A 12,468-nucleotide genomic window follows, 5' to 3' on the forward strand; every position below is an offset into this window, starting at 1 on the left:
CCTTTATTTTGCTAAAAACACTTTGACCTTTTGGAATTGCTTCAAAATGAAGTCAAAACTTCATGCTGTGCATTGGGTTCTAAGTTGTAGTTAAGGTAGTCATTATTGTTCGAGAAATGTCTGGTTTTGTTTTATAAAGCTAAGGTGGCAGGTGACCCATTTCATTGACCTACTTTCAGTTTAAACAGAAAGTGTCAACTAAAACCCACCTCATGTCAGTTGCAGGGATCTGTCTTTCAATGTTGACATGTTAAGGAAAAATATTACTTCAGCTTTCCTCATAATTAGCAAGGAATGCCTATTGGACATTGGATCCAAAGATGATTAAGACACAGGTCTTGGCCTCAACGGAATGTGCTACAACCTCGTTGGGGAGACAGTATGTGCAGGTAGAAAGATAATAATATCCAGTAACATGGGGGAATATTTCACTCAACCCTTATGAGAATCTTATGAGGGAGACACTATTACTGAGGCCATTTTACAGATGAGGAAATCAAGGCACAGACAGGTAAAATAAATAGCCTAAGGCAACATGGCTATCAAGTGGTACTTCCAGAATTTGAGTCTAGGTAGTTTGGCTTCAGAGTCCATACTTTTAGGACAAAACTCGAATAAAAATGAGTGACTCTTTGAACGACAGCCCAGGTATTCCAAGTCTTGAGCTAGGACAATCAAGAGAGAAAAGGCTTTTGAACATAATTTCACATTCCAGTCCCTAGTTAATAATATGGACAGCTTTCTCAAAGTACACTACGTTATCATAGACAGTCAGCCAATACCAATCAATTATTATAAAACTACCCCAGACACGGGTGAGTGTGAGGAAGGCACTTGGTCATCCATACCTCAGTGGGGACTCTTCTCTCTGGCTTCTCGCCTTCATCATTTTCTCTGACTCCACTGTGATGGTCTGCCATCTGACCAGTTGAGAAAACATAATGACTAATAAAGGACATACAACCTTACATGTGCATTTAAGGAACACAAGCCCATATGTTGTAAGCATTATTGTGTATTAGCCTGTTTGTATCTATGGTATCAATCTTCATCAAAAACCCAAGGGTAGGGGTGCCTGGGTGGCTCAGTGGGTTAAAGCATCTGCCTTCGGCTCAGGTCATGATCACAGGGTCCTGGGATCCAGCCCCACGTTGTGCTCTGCACTGGGCATGGAGCCTGTTTAAGATTCATTCCCTCTTCCTCTGTTCCCTCCTCCCCCGACATCCCCCACCCCCGACTTGCTCTCTCTAAAAAAAAAAAAATCTTAAAAAAAGAAAACAGACCACAGTCGGTCAGACCTGGTCCCCACCACCACTCGCTAGCTCTGTGCCCTTTAATTAATATGTACCTCAGTTTCGGGGCACCTGGGGGGCTCAGTCCCTTAAGCTTCTGACTCTCGGTTTCAGCTCAGGTCATGATCTCAGGGCTGTGAGATCAAGCCCCCCATCAAGCTCTGCACTTAGCCGGAAGTCTGACGGAGATTCTCTCTCTCCCTCCCCCTCTGTCCCTCCACCCCTCTCTGAAGTAAAAAAAAAAAATCTTCAAAAAATATGTACCCCAGTTTCCTCAGCTGCCAAATAGGGTAATAATAATACTAATTCCATAGGCTTTGTGGGAGTTAAGATGATGGAGGAATAGGGAGACCCTTGGGTTGTTTTGTTTTGGTTTTTTTAGATTTTTAAAATTTATTTATTTGACAGCAATCCCAAGTAGGCAGAGAGGCAGGCAGAGAGAGGGGGGAAGCAGGCTCCCTGCTGAGCAGAGAGCCCGATGCGGGCTGATCCCAGGACCCTGTGATCATGACCTGAGCTGAAATCAAGAGTCAGGCGCTTAACCGACTGAGCCATCCAGGTGCTCCTATGGTCTGTTCTCTTAAACTCTGTACCCTAATGAATTCCACGCAATACTGAAAGAGAAAATTATGTGTGTGTGTCAACTGACTGTGCTGTTTTATGTTCCTGTTAATGTTTATATGTCTCTTCTGGATACCTCTCCTCAGCTTATTTGCAATGTCATTGCTCTAGGATTCCCTATCATTACCGCATGCAGAGAAACCAGAGTTTCTCTATTTCTCTATTGTATGGCAAACGTCTCTAATTTGAGCTAACTCATTAAATTTGCCCACTCTTCCTGTTTAGGGATGCCTGTGTGTACGTGCGTGCATGTGTGTGTCTTGCATGCATGCACACATGTGAGTGTGTATTAAGCAGTAATTCAGCTCAGGGGATCTATTCAATGAAGGACCCTAGCTATAATGGTCTTGCCTTTCTAGATACTTCTGCTGTGAGAGAGCCATTACACACATGTGCGCACATGAGCGTGACTTGCATTGGGTCAAGTCAGCAAAATCATCCTTACCTTAAGGCCAACTGGAAGGTGATTCTGGGACCCCCACGTGCTGGAACTCACAAAAAGGGCATGCTGAGAGAGAGAATAAGTTCCTGATGTAGAAAAAGAAGTTACCAGAGGCTCATAGACTGAGACTGGAAAGTTATGAGGGACCACTCAATCGTCCTGCTCTATGATGCCATTTCTCAGGAAAGCAAACCTGATGTGCATTTTGCCTTGATTTGCTCTGGATTTCAAACATAGACTGGAAGGATCAGAGAAGGCATTGAGAAGTAGTTTTCCCGGGCTCCTGTTAATGACGACTTAGAATGTTCTATCCACTGTCTATTCTTTTCCAGGCTCTCCACTGCCAACCTAGCTTAAGCTGTCTTGTTCTCTCACCTGAATGATCACTCGCTGGCCTGCGTAACCACAGTGGCTCCCAGATTCAGTCCATCTTAGGGACTGGATACAAAAGTAATGGTCCTTCAAAGTCACACATGACACTCACATCCCTGGGCTGAACTTTTCAGTGGCTCCCTGGATTTCCAATACGAGAAAGTGTAAACTTATCTGTTAGCCTATCAAGACCCTCTCCCATCAAGCCTAACCCCGGCTGCCCCCATGCCCTCATTTCCTGCAATTCCTAACACACTTCTGCTCTGGTCAAGCCTGTCCTATCTGTTCCCCATAAACCTAGCAAGCTCATTCATTCACAGATTGTTATATTACAATGAAATACTGTATTCGTTTCATTCAAAAATGTATTGCAGATGTCCTCTGTGCCGGGATCTTGATGAGGTCCTCGATCCCAAAAGTGAGCAAGACAGTCCCTTGCCACTGAGTGGAGGTCAGACAGAGGAAAAGGCAAGCACAATGAGTAATATGGTGACCGAGGCCCAGGTTGCTGCAGGAGCGCAGCAGAGAGGCACCTAAGCCAGACTCGGGGCAGCCAGGAAGGATCCTAGAAAAAGCGGTATCGTAATCCCGAGACCCGAAGGATGAGTAAGAGAGAGGCAGGCCAGGAGCTGGAGAGGACAAGTGACATCGCCAGTCCAAAGAGCAGCATTGACAAAGGCCTGGAGAGAGATCCTGACCCCTGCACGTAAGTAACTGCGTAACTGCCGGTAGTTCAGCCCTGGAGGGTTGAGAGCGGGGAGTTGAAGGTGTCCTGGGAACACACCAGGGCAGAGAATCAAAGACAACAGGGAGGAGTCTGATCACTGTCTGGGCTTTTTGCACTGCGCATGCGCCACGCACTCTCCTGGGCCCGGAAGAGGCGCTCACGAGTGGTTCTTACTTGACCCTTCTGCCTCACCACCTGCTAGACCATGTTACAGATTCATTTGGGCTGAGGGATAATGCCTTAGTCATGCTGCAGCAACAAGGCCAAAATCCCAGTGGCGGACTACAGTAGCATTTAATTTCTTGCTCACACAAAGTCCACTGTGAGGTCAGCTGCTGCGCCGGGGCAGCGGTGACTCAGTAGTCACTGTCGCTCTGATTCTGTGCTTCCACAGTCACTGTGGGAGGGTGGAGTAAAAGGGCAGGGTCTCACACAGCCGATTCTGCACCCTAGGCGTGAAAGTGGTCACTTCATTTCACAATTCATTGGCCAGAATAAGTCACCTGGCCAAGGTGGCCGCAAGGGGCAAGCCATCCAGCAGCCAAGGGGTGCGGGGAAGTGGACTCCTCCAGCGTGCTGGGAAGAAGGGGACCAGTTAGACTAACGCCAGCTGGGTGAGTGCTGGACTTCTAAGCAGATACTACTTAGGAGGATCGCACGCTGAGCGGGTCTGTGGGCTATTGTGTCCAGAGAGCCAAGCGCTCCAAAGTTTGGGCTTTAATGGTTTTGTTACGGTTGTTGTTTTCCTGCCTGGAAATTATGCCATCAGCTGTGCTTGGGTTTGCGCCAACGATGCTAAATCATCAGGCAAAGTGATTACACCGCCTGAGGCGCAGTATTAACGATGCTTTTGTCACCATTTGGAAAATGGGATCGGTAGGTGGTGTAAAGCAAGACAAGCCGCCGGGTTTGCGGACCCGCTCTGCTCTCTAAGTTGTTGTAACCTCCGAAAGATTTTCTTCCTCGTGTCTTTTGATGGCTGAGTGGGCTATTTCCTTGGATTGGGCTAGTGTGTACTCTGAGTCACACCTATTAGACATTTAGGTCTCTAGCTCCACCCTACAAACTCTGTGAGTTGATATATACCAGACGTATGTCTCAGTGCGTGTTCTCAGAGTGGGCATCTGACATGCCAGGCCCTGGGAAACTGCCGTGAGAACTTTCTGGAGATATCTGCAGGTTATACAGAAGAACGATAGAAACCCAGTTAACTTCCTCAATAGTGATGTTTCCTAATTCACCCTAAATAGGGATGTTTGGAATATATCGAGTATTGGAACAATAAGGTATCTTTTTTTTTTTTTTTTTTGTCCTTCGTAGTAGGAAAGGTTTAAAACTTTGATAGTATTGAGGATGGGGACAAACCAGCACCCTCTAGCTGAAAGTGAAAATTGGTATAACATTTTCAAAAGGCAGTTGGATAGCATGTATTAAAGGATAACTTTTCAGACCCAATGATCCAACATTTCCAGTGCTAAAAATTGAGCACAACTATGAAGAAATTCGCCACAAACTTGCCGAGATTTATGTGCAAGGATGTTCATGGCTGCGTTGTTTGTGACAGGAAACATGGAAACAACCCAGATGTCTATTCATACAAGAACTGAGAAAAGATACAATGGCGCATCGTTTTTACTTTTATTTTTTAAAAGATTTATTTGTTTGTTTGAGTGGGGAGGAGCGGAGGGAGAGGGAGAGAGAGAATCTCAAGCAGGCCCCACTCCCAGTGTGGGACTCAATGCAGGGCTCGATCTCACCATCCTGAGATCATGACCTGAGCTGAAATGAAAAACTGGACGCTTACCCAACTGAGCCATCCAGAGGCCAAATTGAGCACTATTTTTTTGTTTGTTTAATTAGATGGATCTCCGTGGTATGGGAAAATGTCTGTGCTATATAAATCAGTAAAGACAGAAAGCTTCAAAAGGGCATGAAAGGTTTGCTTGAGAACTGTTTTTTCTTAATAAATGCTATTATGGAGACAAGAAAAAAATGTCTGGAAGAATAGATACTGACTTCACAGGAGTTAATCTCTCGAGGGCTGGGACAATGGGACACTTTCACTTTCTGTAACACTTGCATAGTTCCATAACATTAGAAAATTTTGGAATCAGTAAGTGACATTAATTTTTTTCTAATTTAAAAAAAGATGTAAAACCTTCCTCCAAAAAAACCTATAATACAATTCTTTGAATAAACCCCCGACTTCTGAGAAAATCCCAGTTTGCTCTATAGCTCAGGGAATAGATTTGACAGCTCTTAACTTGACCAGCCAAGTGTAACAGAGTGGAGCTTAGCAAACAGCTCCGAGCAATTAAAGCTATAGAAAATTCCCAGCCACCAGAGTTTTTGATGGAATCCTGGCCTTTGCACCGTCGTCTTTGATCTGCTCTCAGGACCTACTGTTCTAAGTGCTTAGCGCTTTGGGGATGAGAGCACCGTGCTCATCAGACCACACGCTTTAAAACTTTCCATGGCTACCAGTTGCATACAGAATAAATCCAAATCATTTAGCATGGCATTAAAGGCCCTGTGCTATTTCCCAACCCTCGATCCCAACCTAGTCAAAGGGCTTATATAGCAAATGTTTAAGAGTTCAGGCTTTAGATCTTTAGCTAGATCTAGGATTGAATTTTCTGCTTCATCTCCATTTCAAGAAACCCTAAGCTATTTCCCTTTCAAAGCCGAGTTCACCTGTCCTTTCTCTATTCCCACGGCCCTTCCAGATCCCTTTGGGAGAGATCAAACTGTATTTCCTCTAAACTCCTGCATGGTTTTGTCTATATGTCTTCATGGCTCCAACTACTTCATGGCTACTTCATGGCTCCAAAAAAACTACAAAGTAGTTTTTCTTATGACCTCCCTAATAAAAGATGAGCTACATGAATGTCTGAACACCCCACAGCATGCAGCGCATTCCTTACACCTGCCAGGCTGACTGTAAATATTTGAATATTTGTGTAATTGAATGAATGAACAAATAAATACATTTCCCTTTTAACCAGCTCCTCTGCCATTCAGCACACTGCTGCTCATCAGAGCCTAAAATCCTTAAATAAAAGAGAATAAAATCCTTCTGCAAGGGGAGAATTTCCAGTTTAAGATGATTTGCTGGGGTCAAAAGTGCCAAACTCAGAGTTCAGCCTTGTAGCTCCTCAGCCTTGTAGCCCCAGATCTTCCATGAACCTAGATATGTGACTTTCAATTTCCTTCACTTTCTGGATCTGTTTCCATGTCTTCAAAATGAACAGCAGGATGGGATGATTTCCAGAATCGGACATTCCATGATTTTCGTAGTCTGCAAACTTAGATAACTGGACCGATGAGATCCTTGGATTGTGGCCACCAACATTTTCTCATCTATTCTAGAATATACTTACGATCACAATAGGGACAGAGGCATTTCCTTAGACATTCTCTCCAAATGCTCTGTCCTTGTTTGGACATAGTGGGATACACCAGGGCCCCACCATCCCAACTCTCTGACTGGTATTGACTTGAATGAGGAAACTGGGTAATGCTCTTTAGAAGTAGGAGGAAGAGGAGGATGAGGGGAGGAAATTCGGCTCAAGAACCGTGGGATCAGCGAAAGCCCCTAACAGCGGGAAGGAACTCTGTTGTGTTTATTTGGCAACCTCTGTTTTCCTTCTGTACAAGTGTTCTGTTTGGGAAAAAGGCATAGTTACTTTCTATAATGACTGTTATAATTCGGCTGTTGAAAACCTTTAAAACTGAGGCGCCTGGGAGGCTCAGTTGGTTAAGTTGCTGACTCTTGATTTCGGCTCAGGTCATGATCTCAGGGTCCTGGGATCGAGCCCCAAGTTGGGCTCCACACTCAGTGGGAAGAGTGTTTCAGGATTCTCTCTCTCCCCCTTAGCCCTTCCCCCTGCTCACTCTTTCTCTCTCTCTCTCCAAAATAAAGAAATAAATCCTAAAATAGTTGAAAATCCACAATTCCATATTTATCAATAGGACACTGTCCCTGCCTTCCCAGGTGGGGAGCAGACGGCTGAAGCCAGAGAAACAAATGGTGCAGCCAAAGTTTAGAGGCCAAGGTGAGAGCAGGTAGGCATAAGGACAAGAGAAATTCCTATCACCTAGGTCAGGTTTTAAAACCAAGAAAGGACCGGGGCACCTGGGTGGCTCAGCTGGGGTTGAGCATCTGGCTCTTGAGTTCAGCTCAGGTCATGATCTCAGGGTTTTGCGATGGAGCCCAGTGTCAGGCTCCTGCTGGGTGTGGAGCCTGCTTCAAGTTCTTGCTCTCCCTCTACCTTTCCCCGCTCCCTCTCTAAAGAAAAAACAAAAACAAACCAAGAGAAGAGACAGGGTTGCCAAGATACTTCAAAGAAAAAACATGTACCTAATTAGTGTTTTATTTTTAACTTTTTAAAAGATTTATTTATTTATTTGAGAGAGAGAGAGGGAGAGAGAGTGCGCTCAGGAGGGAGGGGCAGAGAGAGAGAGAGAGAGAGAGAGAGAGAGACAAGGTCTTAAGCAAACTCCCTGCTGAGCTCAGAGCCTGACCAGGGCTCCATCTCAGGACCCGGAGATCATGACCTGAGCCAAAACCAAGAGTCTGTGCCTAACCAACTGCACCACCCAGGTGCCCCTTGTGCTTTATTTTGATCAACAGATTTAATGGGTATTGCATTCAAAGTGTGGGTACTTCTGAAGCTGCAATAATTTTTTTTAAAGATTTTATTTATTTACTTGAGAGAGTGACAGAGAGCATGAGCAGGGGGTGGGGAGGAGACAAGCAGACTCTCCATTGAGCAGGGAGTTCGACACAGGGCTTAATCCTGGGACTCCGGGATCCTGACCTGAGCTGAAGGCACATGCTTAACTGACTGAGCCACCTGGGCTCCCTGTAATATTTTTTTTTTATAAAAATTTGAACTTGCTGTAGAAGTCTGGTTCTAGCTCCAAGGGAAGATTGTTGCAGCAGAGGGTGCAAATTACAAAAGCAAAGATGAAATTTGGAGAGGGAAGCTAACAGGTGGAAAAAATGCTTCCTAGTTACGACGAACAACTACTTTAACTGGTGAACCAAGGATATTAATGCATTGAAAGAAATACAGAAGACAGCATGAGAGAAAGATTCGATCTGCGCGTGGGCAGCATAGTCTAAGGGAGAGACAAACTGAATCTTATATATATTAAGTGGAATAAACCAGATTCCAACCTCTCTACACAATATGATCCATTGCCTTTTTTAATGGAGGTATAATTTACATAACATTATATTAGTTTCAGTGTACCACTGTCTTTTTTTTTAATATTTTTATTTATTTGACAGACAGAGGTTACAAGTAGGCAGAGAGGCAGGCAGAGAGAGAAGGAGGGGAAGCAGGCTACCCACTGAGCAGAGAGCCCGATGCAGGGCTCGATCCCAGGACCCTGGGATCATGACCTGAGCTGAAGGCAGAGGCTTTAACCCACTGAGCCACCCAGGCGCCCCTGTACCACTGTCTTTAATTGTAGTGCATACACATAGAAAAATGAACAGCAAGGGCACCTGGCTGACTCAGCCAGAAGAGCGCGTGGCTCTTGATCTTGGGGTCGTGCGTTCAAGCCCCATGCTGGGTGTAGAGATGACTTTAAGAAATAATCTTGAAATAAAGAAACAAAAACACATGCATGGCAGAAGATACACAAAATATGTTCATAGTGGTTATGATGGAACTCTTGGCAGTAAGAAATTTAAGTTTTCTTTATAATTTTCTGTATCTCCTCACTTCTCTATGGAACTTGCAAAACTTTTACAGTGCGAAACGAAATTAGTGCCAAGGCCTGCTGCGTGAACAGGGAAAAAGACAGGCTAAGGGTCTGTGGATCCTTGAAGCCCATCTTACTGGCCAACACCCACAGATTCCCGAGGGTAGGATATAATCCCAAAGATGCCCCAGGAAAGAGCCTACTTAGTGCTCAGTCTCTAAGTAGTTAAATACTCTGGTAAACCAGCCTGCATGAGCGAGGTTTAGGGACGCCTCTTGTCCCTTGAGCTTAAAGGAATTTAGGCCGGGGGTAGACCTGCCTTTTTCTCCTTGGCCCGCTCCCTGGGTGAGGTCAAGGGTGCCTGCTCATAACAGGAGGTGACCCTGGTCTGTCTTGCCGTAAGAGCCACATGAGATGCAGGGGTTAAGGGAGAATGTGGACAGAACTTGCATCACAAGGGGGAGCTGGCTTCTGTCCTCTTCTAACTAACATCAGCTTGCTGTTTCCAGAAAAAAAGTGCCATCCCCTAGTAGGGGAGGGGAATGGCAGAAGCAGGGGCTGTCATACTTTGGTGACCATCCCCGTACACACACAGCACACACTTTCACACTCTCACACACACCCCGAAACAAAGCATTTGGCAGCAATACCTTATAATCGGGGCTGGCTTCCTAGGCACATGACTCATACAGTAACATAGGGCTCTGAGCTCAGGAAGACACCCACACTTTGGTTTAATGTTCTGCTGTTGCCATGTTGACATTGCTAATAATTTTATTTTTGAGCTTGTGCTTTGCAAGTGAAGTCGGGTGGAATGGTGGAGCTTTGCCTGCGAGCAGGTGCAATTCGGGTGGTATGCATGCCTGCTGCCATTTCTTTTCTTTTCCTTCCTTCCTTCCTTTCTTCCTTTTCTTCCTTTCTTTCCAGACTTTTATTTATTTATTTGACAGAGAGAGACAAAGCGAGAGAGGGAACACAAGCAGGAGGAGTGGGAGAGGGAGAAGCAGGCTTCTTGCTAAGCAGGGAGCCCGATGTGGGACTCGATCCCAGGACCCCAGGATCCTGACCTGAGCTGAAGGCAGATGCTTAATGACTGAGCCACCCAGACGCCCCATAGTAAAGCAGTAGTTTAATCCCTTTTGCGCATAGTAGACCTTCAAGTATTTTTAAAAATATTTTATTTTTTAAGTAATCTGCTCCCAGCATGGGGCTCCAACTTACAACACCCCCCTAACCCCCTAACCCTCCCCTAATCAAGAGTCATGTGCTCTACCAACCAAATCAGCCAGGTGCCCTGACCTTCAGGTATGTATGTATGTATTTTTAAATATTTTATTTATTTATTTGAGAGAGAGAGACGGAGATAGCAACAGAGAGCACAAGCGGGGAAGATAGGGAGAAGCAGGTTGTCCCTGACATCTCTGATTTTTAAAAAATATTTTATTTATTTTGTTTGCGAGAGAGAGAGAGAGAGCGAGCGCACAAGCAGGGGGAGACGCAGAGGGAGAGGGAGAAGCTGAATGTGGGGCTCGATCCCAGGACCCTGGGATCATGACTTGAGTCAAAGGCAGACGCTTAATGACTGAGCCACCCAGGAGCCCCTCTGTGGCCATTTCTTGCTGCCCATTTGCATACAACGCTGCTGATGCTCCATGAACACAGAACTCCGGTGGGCCCATGAAGCGGCGTGGTGGAGGGTAGTTCAGCAAAACCGGGGGCCAGGGTGAGGTCAGCGTGTCGCATCTACAGCTGAGTAAGGTGGGGGGTGGGGTGGGGGACCGTTGGTGGTGACAAACCAGAGTCCATGCTTTCCTTTCGAACCAGAGCTTGTTTCCAGTGCAGAAAGAAGGCAGGGGAATTCTGGGAACAGGAAGACCAAGGAACCCTAGCATGTCCTGGTGGGTTGCTTTGCTGCATTAGCAGACCACTTACGCTGAAAATAATGACATGGAAGGCAAAGATAAACCCACCCTTTCCCTTTCCTCCATCCTTGCTCACCAGCAAACTGAAGGTAGAGACAGTCGGTGGAATGCATGCGTATCAAGATGGGAAATAACGTTTTGTCCTTGGGATGAGAATAGCAAATCATGATGTTGTACACATGAAACTAATATCATGTTCTATGTCAGTTATACCTCAATAACAAAAAAAACCCAATAACAGAACATTTAGAACATGAAAGCAAAACAGTTGAATCAGTTTCGTGTGGTGTACTCACTATTCTGGTAAGAACCAAGTACTTAGTATAAATGCATGTATGAGCTACAAAATATGAATTGTGTAATTTTGGTGATTCTGCAGTTTAGTTAAATGTTTTTACATTTGCATTTTATTTTGTATTTTTAAAAAATCTCTATTTATTTATTTGACAGAATGAGAGAGAGAGAGAGAGAGAACAAGTAAGAACGGCAGGCAGAGGGAGAGGGAGAAGTGGGCTCCCAGCTGAGCACAGAAACCAATGAGGGGCTCCACCCCAGGGCCCTGGGATCATGACCTGAGTCAAAGGCCGTCACTTAACCGACTGAGCAACCCAGGTGCTCCCTTAACATTTGCATTTTGAAACTGCATTGCAGAACATAAAAAGGTCTAGTGAAATTCATGGTAAGAATTTTCAATTTTATTTTTTTTCCTTAGGATAACAAATGGATAAATAGCAAATGAAAAAAAAAATGCTGTGACAAGTCATGCCAGACACTGCAGAAGAAAGGAAAAGCTGAGTGTCTTAAATGCTGTTCATGATCTACGAAATTGATTTCATGACCCCAAAAGCATTGTGACGGGCCGTTGGAAGAACACTGTCCTAGAGATTAGAGGGCCTGGTTACCTGGTTAACATTTTTCTCTTGAGCTAAAGCAAGGGCTTAACAGCCAGGCTTGGGGTCAATCAGAGGTGGTATTGCCCTTCCCCCTCCCTGGGGCTGAGGATATGAGGTATCAGAAAAGTCCCGCCAGCACCTTCACGAGACTGCTTGATTAATTATTGCCATGGCTTCTCGAACCGATGAGATGGGTAATTTGGTCCCTTAAGGCCTTATGCTTTTGTCTCTTTGATCTTACCCCAGAAGTCTCTGCAATCCATCAAACTAATGCTTCAATTAAGTTTACCCAAAGCTAATCTAGGTACTAGGTCAAGAAGTCACCCCCGACTGTATTTCCCACCTAAAATCCTGCATGACTCTGTTATCTCAGTAAAATCATTAGACGGGATTGTACAACGAGTGCCGGAAGAAACTACATTTCTAACACAACTAATACTCCGGGGGTTTGGAACATATGCATAGGAGTCAATTAGACACAGAC

The sequence above is a fragment of the Meles meles genome, chromosome X (genome assembly GCF_922984935.1).
Source record: "Meles meles chromosome X, mMelMel3.1 paternal haplotype, whole genome shotgun sequence".
NCBI lineage: Eukaryota > Metazoa > Chordata > Mammalia > Carnivora > Mustelidae > Meles > Meles meles.